This window comes from Podarcis vaucheri (genome assembly GCF_965113315.1).
Source record: "Podarcis vaucheri genome assembly, chromosome: 2".
NCBI lineage: Eukaryota > Metazoa > Chordata > Lepidosauria > Squamata > Lacertidae > Podarcis > Podarcis vaucheri.
The window spans coordinates 17,553,630-17,566,542 of record NC_138760.1 but is presented as its reverse complement, the minus strand read 5'-3'; the positions used below and the strand labels follow the sequence as shown (position 1 = coordinate 17,566,542).

The 12,913-nt window shown below is 46.7% G+C and overlaps 1 protein-coding gene across 2 annotated transcripts in view; it reads right to left on the bottom strand.

Moving 5' to 3' along the window:
* SP7 (Sp7 transcription factor) overlaps positions 1 to 12,913 on the bottom strand; it is a 36,659-nt gene that overhangs the window by 22,383 nt on the left and 1,363 nt on the right. The gene's annotated exons all lie outside the window — the stretch shown is intronic.

Below are 12,913 nucleotides of genomic sequence, written 5' to 3'. Positions count from 1 at the left end.
TAGTGGCACCTGCCCTGTGGAACGCCCTCCCATCAGATGTCAAGGAAATAAACAACTATCTGACTTTTAGAAGACATCTGAAGGCAGCCCTGTTTAGGGAAGTTTTTAATGTCTGATGTTTTATCCCTTCATTATCATCGTCATTAATTTTGTTGGGAGCTGTCCAGAGTGGCTGGGGAAACCCAGCCAGATGAGTGGGGTATAATTATTATTATTATTATTATTATTATTATTATTATTATTATTATTATTATCATTGATCAGAGGAACAGGAAAGGCAGCACAACCTCCTTTTTATAGGTCCTAGATAAAAGGCGCTGTCTTAAGAGGCAGACCATTGTTCCATCTCCCCTTGTACCATTTACCCCATGTTATTTTTCCAGAAAAAGAAGCGAGGTAACTCAACATGAACACCTCTATCATTCTCTTAGAATGCAAATGGCGCCCAACTGAGTTCCTTGGAATTTTGGCTGAAAAAATGCCCTTCTTTTATCCTGATTTGCTGCATCTCTTCTGCAGAGGTCTTTCCCATTCTTTTTAACTGGGAGAGGTTCAGGATTGAACCTGGGGCTTTTACATGCAAAAATTGTAGTCTATTCTTAGAGCTATAGTCCTTATACTTTGCCACATTTCTCCCTTGAGCAAATGAACTTTCAAGCTTGCAAGCTCTTATATAGAAAAGCCTTAGGCTAAAGCCCAGAAATTGTGGGCTTTAAAGCGCATCAACCCCAGCCATTGGTCAAGAATAGTGGGGTTATAGTTCAACACATAGGGGACACGGGTGGCGCTGTGAGTTAAACCACAGAGCCTAGGACTTGCCGATCAGAAGGTCGGCGGTTCAAATCCCCACAACAGGGTGAGCTCCTGTTGCTCGGTCCCAGCACCTGCCAACCTAGCAGTTCGAAAGCACATCAAAGTGCAAGTAGATAAATAGGTACCGCTCCAGTGGGAAGATAAATGGCGTTTCCGTGCGCTGCTCTGGTTCGCCAGAAGTCACTTAGTCATGCTGGTCACATGACCCGGAAGCTGTACGCCGGCTCCCTCGGCCAATAAAGCGAGATGAGCGCTGCAACCCCAGAGTCGGTCACGACTGGACCTAATGGTCATGGGGCCCTTTACCTTCACCTTTATTCCAACACATCTGGAGGGCACCACGTTGGCTATCCCTGCCATAGATTTGCAACTTTACTGCAATATTTATGCTATGCCTTTTTTCTGGCAAGTTGTCTAACACAGATCCTCCCTCAGAGCTGCAGTTTTAGTATGAGACTGCATTGTCTAGTCTCCTCACAGGATGTTCTCTGTACTGTACTTTGAAACAGAATGTGGTGAAACTTGATATAACGTACAGAAGGACTCATATTCTTCTTGACCAGGTTCCAGCCATTTTGTGTACCAAAGCCAAACCACTTAGGTTCTTCATAAGAAGCTGCCTTATGCTGAATCAGATCATTAGGTCCACCTAACTCAGTACAGTGGTACCTCAGAAGTCGAATGGAAGCCGTTCCGGAAGTCCGTTCGACTTCCAAAATGTTCGGAAAGGCGCGGCAGCCCTGTTGGATGTTCGGCTTCCGAAGAACATTGACAAACTGGAACAGTCACTTCCGAGTTTGCGACATTCGGGAGCCAAAACAGACGAATACCAAGGTGTTTGACAACCAAGGTATGACTGCATTCTCTACACTGACAGGGGTTACTTCACATGCTACCTATATCCTTCTTTCTGTCTAGGTATTAAATAAGTCTCTATGTCCAGTTCTGAGATTGTAACAAAAATTCCTTGGGAAAGGTTCAATACCCAACTGTCTCATGAGGTCACAATCCACACTTGACACGAGGAGCTTTTCTCATATTAAAAAGGGCGTGTGTGCTTTTCCTCGCTGCTTGGAGTCCAGATTGAGAGAGTGTTGCTTGGGCGTCAGAGAGAGGAAAGCCCAAGAAAGTTTGGTGACTGAGCTAGAAGTCATATGGTGCCCCCTCCAGTGGCAGTAAAATGTAATAAAAAAACACCATGGCTCCTTATACAGTAATTGGGAGTTCGGTGGAACGTACTCGTGAGTAAACATGAATATGATTACTGTAAAGAATAGTACCCCCCATTAAAAAGTGCTGGTCTTTAATGTTGTTGTTTAGCCGTTTAGTCGTGTCCGACTCTTCGTGACCCGCTGGACCAGAGCACGCCAGGCACTCCTGTCTTCCACTGCCTCCCGCAGTTTGGTCAGACTCATGTTTGTAACTTTGAGAACACTGTCCAACCATCTCATCCTCTGTCGTCCCCTTCTCCTTGTGACCTCCATCTTTCCCAGCATCAGGTTCTTTTCCAGGGAGTCTTCTCTTCTCATGAGGTGGCCAAAGTATTGGAGCCTCAGCTTCAGGATCTGTCCTTCCAGTGAGCACTCAGGGCTGATTTCCTTCAGAATGGAGAGGTTTGATCTTCTTGCAGTCCATGGGACTCTCCAGAGTCTCCTCCAGCACCATAATTCAAAAGCATCAATTCTTTGGCGAACAGCCTTCTTTATCGTCCAGCTCTCACTTCCATACATCACTACTGGGAAAACCAAAGCTTTTACTATACGGACCTTTGTTGGCAAGGTGATGTCTCTACTTTTTAAGATGCTGTCTAGGTGCTGGTCTTTAATGCTTCCCCCAAAATCCACCATCTGTGGCAGGCTGTGTCACCCAACCTAAAGACTGGGGCCAACCCTCGCAAAAATTCCTACTGTAGCTTTCCTTGAGATGATGTTACTTAAGTATATTGCCCTGAATGAAACTTAATTCAAGTATCATCAAATTGTGCTGGAATCTAGACCACTTAATGCTGATCTTTGTTTTTCTGGAGTCAGGTACCGCGTAGAAAACCCAGCCGAATTCTCACAGCCAAGGAATTGGGGAAAACAAAACACAACAAGCGCCGTCCTTTTTCGCATCCTGTTGACTCATATTTGGTCTGTGACCCGTGAGTTGAGAAACCCACTTCTAAAATCTTGGCAAGAAGGGATGGTGCCATTGCTCCTTGGGGAATTCCTTCGACTCTTTGTGCTGGGAAATTCGGAGAGAGATCAAAGGGAGGTGTCTATAGGATGGGGTGTGGGGTGAGGAGAATAGACTCACACCTGCGCTCTGACCTCTGGCCTCCTAAACAGCCTGGAGCTCTCCATCTCAAGAAATCAAAAGGAAGGTGAACAACAAGAAGATGCCCCGAGAAAAGGGGGGAAATGGCCAGTCACTACTTGTTTGGACTTAAAAAGACCAAAAAAACAACAACACCTTATCACTGCAGAACTGCACCACATAAAGACGTAAGACTGGGTCCTATGTGGGGATCTGTTGATCATTCAGTGCATAAAGACGTAAGACTGGGTCCTATGTGGGGATCTGTTGATCATTCAGTGCCTTGCAAAATCAGTTGACCCGCTGCCTATGGGAATAGACTGTGGCATTCAGAACACAACACAACAGACAGGATTTTTACATCACGACATCCGACACAGAGTTCCCAATTTCAGCTGCCCATCAACACAGATACAGCAACATCTCAAATGCAGAGAAATCGGACAATTCCTATGAATGTATTCATGACACAGGTCAGGGTCCAGAGAGCATCTTAAGTTGACACGAGGGCCTTGTGCTACCCCAGCAGAATTTATTTTTCTCCTTTTCCTTTGAACAGCTGGCCACCGTGCCATATCACGAATTGTTTTCGAAACTCCCCCTTCATTTCAAAAACAGTTTGCCATGCAGCCGAGAGAGGCAGCTATTTGAGAAAAATAAAGCATTCTTTGGATCCACACTGAGATGATTATGCAGTGCTCAACTGTTCCAATTCACTTTGGATGAACAACAGGACGGGTTTCTCGTAGGGATGGCCTGAACAATCCATCACACTCGATGGACTGTTAACATTTAGGGAGAGATCTGTTCCTCCCTTTGCTTGCTGCCATTTGCAGAAATCGGATTTTTGAGAACAGCTTTCTGTCTCTTCACATTTTCGGTCAAGAGTTCCTTATCGTCCTATATTCCATACCTTTAGTGGTCTCTTTGGTGCACTATTTTATATCTCTGAACTCACAAAACCCTGTAACAAGTAGTTCCACAGGTCAATTGCTTCTTTGCTTTTTAAAAAGTCATTCTGCTTCTTTCCTCAAGAGACAGCGTAAATGGCAGGCCTCTCTTTACTTTTTCTATATATATTTTTATGTTTGCAGGCATTGATTTTATTAATCCCCATAAAGGAGCGTTTGGCTTTGTGCACCCCAAACATTTAAAGCACGTGACTTTTTCCAAAGAATCATGGAAACTGCAGTTTAACCCCTCACAGAACTACAATTCCCAGCACCAAACTACAGTTCCTAGGATTCTTTGGGGAAAGTCATATGCTTTAAATGCATAGCGTGTACACAGGCTTAACTTCCATAGGAGAAAAGCCAGCTTAACAACAGACTACTCTGCTGGAAATCTCTTAGGAACAGTTAAATCTGGGTGATGTTGTAGCCGCCATCAACTGCTGAACACTCTGGACAAAAGAGAAAAAACTATGTAGGCAGATATATAAGAACTGTGCTCCTGCGTAATAGACATATACTGAAATATGGAAAGATCCAGTGGACAAGATGAGAGATGGGGAATCCATGCCCTTCCACATGGTGTTCAACTTCAACTTTCATCAGCCCCAGACAGGATGGCCATATGCCCAGGTTTGCATCCATCTTGGGAGACCCTGGAGGAGTGTGTCTTTGTGGATGAAGTCAAACTGTTAGAAGGTTAAAGCGCCTGCTCCAACTGTAGAGACTGATCCCGGACAGACATGTTTTGTTGCGGCCGGGGCAGATGAAGGTGTCTGGCTGTTAGGGCTGGGTGATACCTGGTTGTTAACATTGTTGCATAAAGGTAAAGGGACTCCTGACAATTAAGTCCAGTCGCGAACAACAATGGGGAGCCGGCGTTCGTCTGCTTCCGCAGACAGTTTTTTCTGGGTCATGTGGCCAGCATGACTAAGCCGCTTCTGGCAAAACCAGAGCAGTGCACGAAAATGTTGTTTACCTTCCCGCCAGAGCGGTACCTATTTATCTACTTGCACTGCATGCTTTCAAACTGCTAGGTTGGCAGGAGCACGGACTGAGCAACGGGAGTTCGCCCCGTTGTGGGGATTCGAACCGCTGACCTTCTGATCGGCAATCCCAAGCGGCACAGTGGTTTAACCCACAGCGCCACCTGCGCTAAACATCAGCAGCTAAACACCGCGATTTGCTGATATATCACAATATCGGAAATGTATCTTGGCGGCCTCTTCTTCACCACTTTAAGGAAAGAAGCAGCAGGTGAGATATGTCCCCAACCCCGTACAGTGGTACCTCGGGTTACAGACGCTTCAGGTTACAGATTCTGCTAACCCAGAAATAGTACCTCGGGTTAAGAACTTTGCTTCAGGATGAGAACAGAAATCGTGCAGCAGCAGCGCAGCACCAGCAGGAGGCCCCATTAGCTAAAGTGGTGCTTCAGGTTAAGAACAGTTTCAGGTTAAGAACGGACCTCCAGAACAAATTAAGTACTTAACCCGAGGTACCGCTGTACTGCTCTGACTCGCGTGAGCAAGAGCAGGATGGGGGCTAGGTGAACTGAGGGGCGGGCAGTTTCTCATGCCCCACAGTTGATGCCCCACAAAAGAATCTGGCACACTTCAGCCGGAAGGGGTGTGTGCTTTCTTAAACCAGAAGCCAGAGGGATTGGGGGGGGGGAGGCGGAGGCAGTCGTACGGCCGAGGAACCTGTTCCTGCCAGTCAGTTGCTCCAGGAGTGACCAACCAAGAGGAAGAGTCCACCTGCCCATTCTGCGAAGGCTGCATGTCCACCACCTCTCAGCTGATCAAGCCCCACACTCTGGCTCTCAGGAGCTGGAGGTGAGAGGCTTCCTTAAAACACTCAGCTGGGGGGCGGGCAGACTCTCAGCATAGCAGTTTAAGGAAGCCCCCACCTTGTGCTAAGATCAGCTGAGAGGCAGCAGGTGCGCAGCCTTTGCACAGGTGGACTTTTCGAGCTACCGATACACCACAGGTCCCCGGCCAGCGCTAGCACAATGCAGGCAGGCAGAGAGACGAGAGTGAGGCGCACTGTGCTGGTGGAGGGTGGGGAGCTGCAATGTATCGGCAGCTGGAAAAGTCTGAAACCAGTATAGTGACCTGAATTTCTTGATTTATCGCCCAGCTCTACTGATGGTAAGGGTGGCACTGTGGGTTAAACCACAGAGCCTAGGGCTTGCCGATCAGAAGGTTGGCGGTTCGAATCCCCGCCACGGGGTGAGCTCCCGTTGATCGGTCCCTGCTCCTGCCAACCTAGCAGTTCGAAAGCATGTCAAAGTGCAAGTAGATAAATAGGTACCGCTCCGGCGGGAAGATGAACGGCATTTCCGTGTGCTGCTCTGGTTCGCCAGAAGCGGCTTAGTCATGCTGGCCACATGACCCGGAAGCTGTACGCCGGCTCCCTCGGCCAATATAGCGAGATGAGCGCCACAACCCCAGAGTCAGCCACGACTGGACCTAATGGATTTGATGAAGAAGAAGAGTTTGGATTTGATATCCCGCTTTATCACTACCCTAAGGAATCTCAAAGCGGCTAACATTCTCCTTTCCCTTCCTCCCCCACAACAAGCACTCTGTGAGGTCAGTGGGGCTGAGAGACTTCAGAGAAGTGTGACTAGCCCAAGGTCACCCAGCAGCTGCATGTGGAGGAGCGGGGAATCGAACCCGGTTCACCAGATTACAAGTCCACCGCTCACCTTTACCTTTACTACTGATGGTACTGCTGCAGATGCGCAATGGCATTTCTTCTCCCCCCAGCGGCCATTCCTCTTCTGGTCACTGCTATGGATGCACAACCTTTCTGTCTGTCTCCAAACACTGTGGTCATTGCAAGGAATTCCCACAAGGTCTCTGCGTGTATTCTTTTCTTCTCCAAATTACCCCCCTTATTCTACCATCACTTCGTAGCAGCCCAGATTCCCAGGACTATGTTTACCTCAACCATCTAGTTAGTTTCAATCAGATTTCCTGACCCATCCTCCAAGCACGTCCCCTTTGAAGTAAATCCCAGTGAGTTCAAAGAGTCTTCCTTCCTTCATCAGAATCACATAATCATAGGAGATGAAAGGGATAAAAATGGCAGTGGCTCCCTAGTCAAACCTAGGCCCCAAATACAGGGCCAACGGCCATTATCTGCCTATACAACTCAGACCACAGAGTGCATGAGGAGAAAGCAAGGTTTCACGGGGCAGTCTGGTCAGGGAAGTTGTTCTAGGTGACTCTAGCCAGTCAATCCATGCACACTACAGGAGAAGGCAGAACACTTTAATCCGCTTCAATTGCACAAGCCTAAATATTACGGGATGCACCTGAATCCCTTCCACAAAACAGTGGCAGGCACCTAAAAATTACCTAAGGGTTAAACCACAGAGCCTAGGACTTGCCGATCAGAAGGTCGGTGGTTCGAATCCCTGCAACGGGGTGAGCTCCCGTTGCTCGGTCCCTGCTCCTGCCCACCTAGCAGCTCGAGAGCATATCAAGTGCAAGTAGATAAATAGGTACCGCTCCGGCGGGAAGGTAAACGGTGTTTCCATGTGCTGCTCTGGTTCGTCAGAAGTGGCTTAGTCATGCGGGCCACATGACCCGGAAGCTGTATGCCGGCTCCCTCGGCCAGTAAAGCAAGATGAGCGCTGCAACCCCACAGTCGGTCACGACTGGACCTAATGATCAAGGGTCCCTTTACCTTTACTGCTGCCATTGCCAGGAAATTTGATTTGGTGAGCATTTCCACTTGTCCTGTGCCCACAAGGCAAGGGTCCAAGCAGTTCCCCCCTCCCTCCGCTCCTTTCCCAGGGAAAACCCACTCTTTAGTGCTAAATTGGAGCAAACGTCAATCCAGAGAAAATCAAAATTGCTGCTTGCTCCGATTGAGCGCTAAAGAGCAGTTTCCCCTGATTCAGGTGGGGAGCAGTGGGGAGCAACAGCCAGGTGTAAGTGTGGCTAAGCCCCGGTATCGAGGGACAGTGAGGTGCCTTCTCCCACTTCTCTTCCTCTGCACCATTCATCACCATATGCACCTCTATCTATCACAGGAGTCGGGAGCCATCCAGATGCCAGCTGTGCAGTGGTTTAGCATCTGGATCCCACATTGTTTTCCACCAGGTAAGTAGCCACTTTCCCCTTGCAATTTGATTGGTGGTGGTCCAATGGTCACAACCTGAGCCTTAAGGAAACACTTAGCACAGCACCTGACATTTAGTAGCCATTGATAACCTTATTGTGCATGAATTTGACTAATCCAGGTTGGTGACCATCACTCTCAGGAGTGTGTAGACTAAATGGACAATGACCAAATGGTCAACCTGATTTTTTTGGGCATGCTTTTTTAAAGATGCACCTGTTTGCCTAGACCTTTTGAGGAGAAGTGAAATACATGGTGATAAATCAGCAGAAGCAAATTATCTGTGATTGTTATCTGTGATTTATGATTTATCTGTGATTGTTATAAAATTTGCAATACTGCGTGGCTTATTTTGTTTTGGATTTTTATGGTTAATTATTACCGTATTTTTCACTCTATAAGACACACCAGACCACAAGACACACCTAGTTTTTGGAGGAGGAAAACAAGAAAAAAAATATTCTGAATCCCAGAAGCCAGAACAGCAAGAGGGATTGCTGCGCAGTGAAAGCAGCAATCCCTCTTGCTGTTCTGGCTTCTGGGATAGCTGCGCAGCCTGCATTCGCTCCATAAGATGCACACACATTTCCCCCTACTGTTTAGGAGGGGAAAAGTGAGTCTTATGGAGCAAAAAATACAGTACTTTAATTTTTACTGTGTGCTGCCCTGAGACCCTTGGGGGAGGGCAGGCTACACATATAGGGGTGGCAAAACTGGTACCCTTCACATATTGATTTTATTGTTCTCTCTTTTTTGTAAACTGCTTTGAGGTTTTATTTTTTACAGTCAAATGGTGTGTACATTTTATGAAATAAATCAGTGTTGCTTATTTTACCTTGCCCTTCAACGTGTTGCTGAGGCAGATTACAGCCAAAAAATAATACCAGTGTTTATTTTCGTGAGGGGACATTTCAGAAAGTGGTAAATTCAAAGGAGCTGGTAGGTATTAGTCCTAATTAGAGATATCCCCAAGAGTCAGTCCCTTTCTGTTCTCCCTCCTCATGAGTCCTCCACATATATCTAAGGCAGGGCAGCAGAAGACTGCTCTAGAACGCCTGGACCTCAGTAACCCATGAGAAGTTAGAAGAAATACCATGACAGCAACTCCCAGGCAGATGAGCCCAGCAGATGCAGCAACGGTAATCATAAAAAGGTAAAAGGTAAAGGGATCCCTGACCATTAGGTCCAGTCGTGACCGACTCTGGGGTTGCGGCACTCATCTCGCTTTATTGGCCGAGGGAGCTGGCGTACAGCTTCCAGGTCATGTGGCCAGCATGACTAAGCCGCTTCTGGTGAACCAGAGCAGCGCACGGAAATGCCGTTTACCTTCCCACCGGAGTGGTACCTATTTATCTACTTGCACTTTGATGTGCTTTCGAACTGCTAGGTTGGCAGGAGCAGGGACCGAGCAATGGGAGCTCACCCCGTCACGGGGATTCGAACTGCCGACCTTCTGATCGGCAAGTCCTAGGCTCTGTGGTTTAACCCACAGTGCCACCCGTGTCCAACGGTAATCGTAGAATTGGAAGGATCAAACCTGCATATATCTCTAGAAACCTGAAAGGTTTTGCGCAACTCACGTGGTTAGCATCGGAATCCCAAAAGCAGGCTTCCTCAACCTCGGGATTTTGGCCTACAACTCCCATGATCCCTAGCTAACAGGACCAGTGGTCAGGGATGATGGGAATTGTAGTCCCAAAACATCTGGAGGGCTGAGGTTGAGGAAGTCTGCCCAGAAGGATCCAGGCGCAGAATGCAAAACAAAATTTAGAACGATGTGCTGCTTTTGAGAAGACTGCTTCGTGGACACTCTGTGGGGCACAATCCCAAAGCTGTATTGGGGAAGAAGACCCCACTTGGGGCTGCTACTTCCATCACCCCTTCCCTCAAGACACACTTCAGACCCAGACTGTGCTATCCTGGAGGGCACTGGGTCCTATTCACAAGGAATTTGACAGGAGTGCTGCCGATGGAAGCAAACATCAGGTGTGGAACCGCATACCCACCCAGTTAGATTAGGACCGTGGCAGCATAAAGGGTTAAAGGCCTTCTTCTTCCAATCGCACAGTCCAAACCAGTTCACACGCTGCCGGACAGGCAGCAAAACCCACACAAAACCCACAAAACGATGCCAGGTTTAATAAGAACCTGGGAAACCAGTGTTTCAAATCCTCCCTAGGCCATAAAGCTAACTGGGTCACTCGCTCCCAGCCTAATCTCCCTCACAGGGTTGTTGTGAAGATGATATGAAGAGAGGGAGAGATATGAACACCAACTTCAGCTTCTTGGAGAAAAGGTGGCATATTAGTGCGATAATAAGTAAAATGTCTCGTTTTGCCCAAAATCGGTATCGAAGCAGAGGGTTTTCTTGGTTCCATTGCAGTGATTTCATTTTTTACCATCTAGTTCATTACAGAGAGAAGAGAAGCTACTTCACATTGCTACCATTGGTTCCAGTAAAGCAAAACCGGCCTTAACACAAGGGCAATTTACCACAGCGGCTGATTTAGCCCCACAGACACCAAGAGAACAAAGCCACTTTCAACCACCAGTTAACTCCCTTGCAAAAAGAACAATTTCTGCTATTGAAGGACTCTGCTCCAAAGTAAATTGCTCACCTCACGTTGAAATGGGGGAATATCGATGGGAGGGTCCCTAGCTCACTGGAAGAGTATGTGCTTGCACATAGATGGTCCCTAGGTCACGCCCACACCATATATTTCAAGCATATGACTTTCCACAAATAATCCTGGGAACCCTAGTTTCCCCGTCAAAGAGCGATAATTCCTAGCACACGTAACAAACAACAGTTCTCAGGATTTCATGGGAGAAGTTATGCGCTTTAAATGTGTGCTATGGACATGACCCACATTGACATACCCTACAACATTTCTCCAATGAAAATAGGGATGCCCTATTCAAGAATAATAATAATAATAATAATAATAATAATAATAATAATAATAATATTCCATCCATCTGAGTAGGTTTCCCCAGCCACTCTGGGCAGCTTCCAACAGGCATAAAAACATAATAAAACATTAAACATTAAAAAAAAAAATAGATATCTTCTAAAAGTTTTATACAGTTGTACTTGTTTTTCAAACAAAATGTGTTCTGGAAGTCCGTTCGACTTCTGAAATGTTCGAAAACCAAGGCGCGGCTTCTGATTGGCAGCAGGAGCGTCCTGCAGCCAATCGGAAGCAGTGGAAGCCGTGCCGGACGTTCAGTTTCTGTGGCAAAGTTCGCAAACCAGAACACCTACTTCAAAGTTTGTGGCATCCGAGTTCCAAGTTGTTTGTGAACTAAGCTGTTTGAAAACCAAGGTATGACTGTAGTTACTTATCTCCTTGGCTTCAGAGTTGCATAACTCCATACCCTCCAACATTTCTCCAATGAAAACAGGGATGTCTGAAGGAAAAGCAGGACATTCCGGGATCAAATCAGAAACCGAGATGGCTTCTGCAAATCCGGAACTTTCCCTGGAAAACAGGGATACTCGGAAGGTGTACTCCATGTCCTCCATGTCTCCAGCTCGTGATCAGGTCAGGTAGCAAGTTCTGGGGGAAAGCCTTGCCTGAGAGAAACCACCAGCCAGAGCAGACAGCTCTGGGGTTATAAAGACCAAAGACTTGACGCAGTGCAAGACACCAGATGTTCAAAAAACCCTCAGTGGTTGTTCAAGACAGGAGCAGCCACAGAAGGTGGCAATGGTGGGCATTTGTCAGGTCCCCAAGACCAGCAGAGGGACCACCATCCTAACAACAGTACCATCTCCACTTCGCAGGAGATCCAGTGCAGCCTCACTTTGCATCTCGCTCTTTTCGGGTTGGAGGTGCTGAACATGCTATGTACCCACAAAATGTTGGAGCCAGCTCTTAATTAGCTTGAGTTTCGGCAGAGATACTATGATCTTCAACAACAAGTAATCTGGCGCTCCAGTGAACCAAGAATGGATCACCATTCTAGACGCAGTTTGTGCGTCTCCTGTTGCATTGCTCCTGGTTTATACTTAAACATTTGGCCTGCTCCCTCAACTGAGCACTAAGAAATCCTTCCTTGCAGAGTTGAGAGACGCAGAGGAGCTGATCTGCGTGGGACAGGAAAAACTCCCGCTTAAATCTTACGTCCATTTTGGGCAAGCTGCTATCACTCAGCCTCAGTTCCCCATCTTCGACTCAGAGGTTAAATAATACTAGCCAAGCTTACAGGGTTGTTGTACAGATGCTAAGGATTATTGGTACTATTTGAAATGCACAGAATAACCTCTGGAAAGGAGGGAGATGGTTTTGCCAAATGGACCAAACATGCCAACATAATCCTGATAACTAAAATCAGATTTCTGAATGGTTTGAGTGGTTTCAACGATTCCTACCATTATTTCAAAATGTGTGTGTGTCTACAAGGATCCTTCACAGAACCATCTTCTATGCCAGAGCTGATTAAATGTGCATTTTTATTAGTGGACTTAAAATGTTTTTAGTGATCGCTTAAGAGTCCTAATACTTACAAGATAATTTTATTTAGTTCCCTGAAACAAGCCGTTCTTTTTAACTTGGAGCACCTAAGACAAAATCTAAGAATGGAATCGTGGCCGTTCAAATGCCACTACCTTGATGAAGTCCATCGCCCCTTCTTCTCCATTTCCCAAAGTTGAACATTTTAGCATTGAAGGAAGGGGCGTCTGTCTCTAGGCTTTTCTTTAATGTGGAACATGA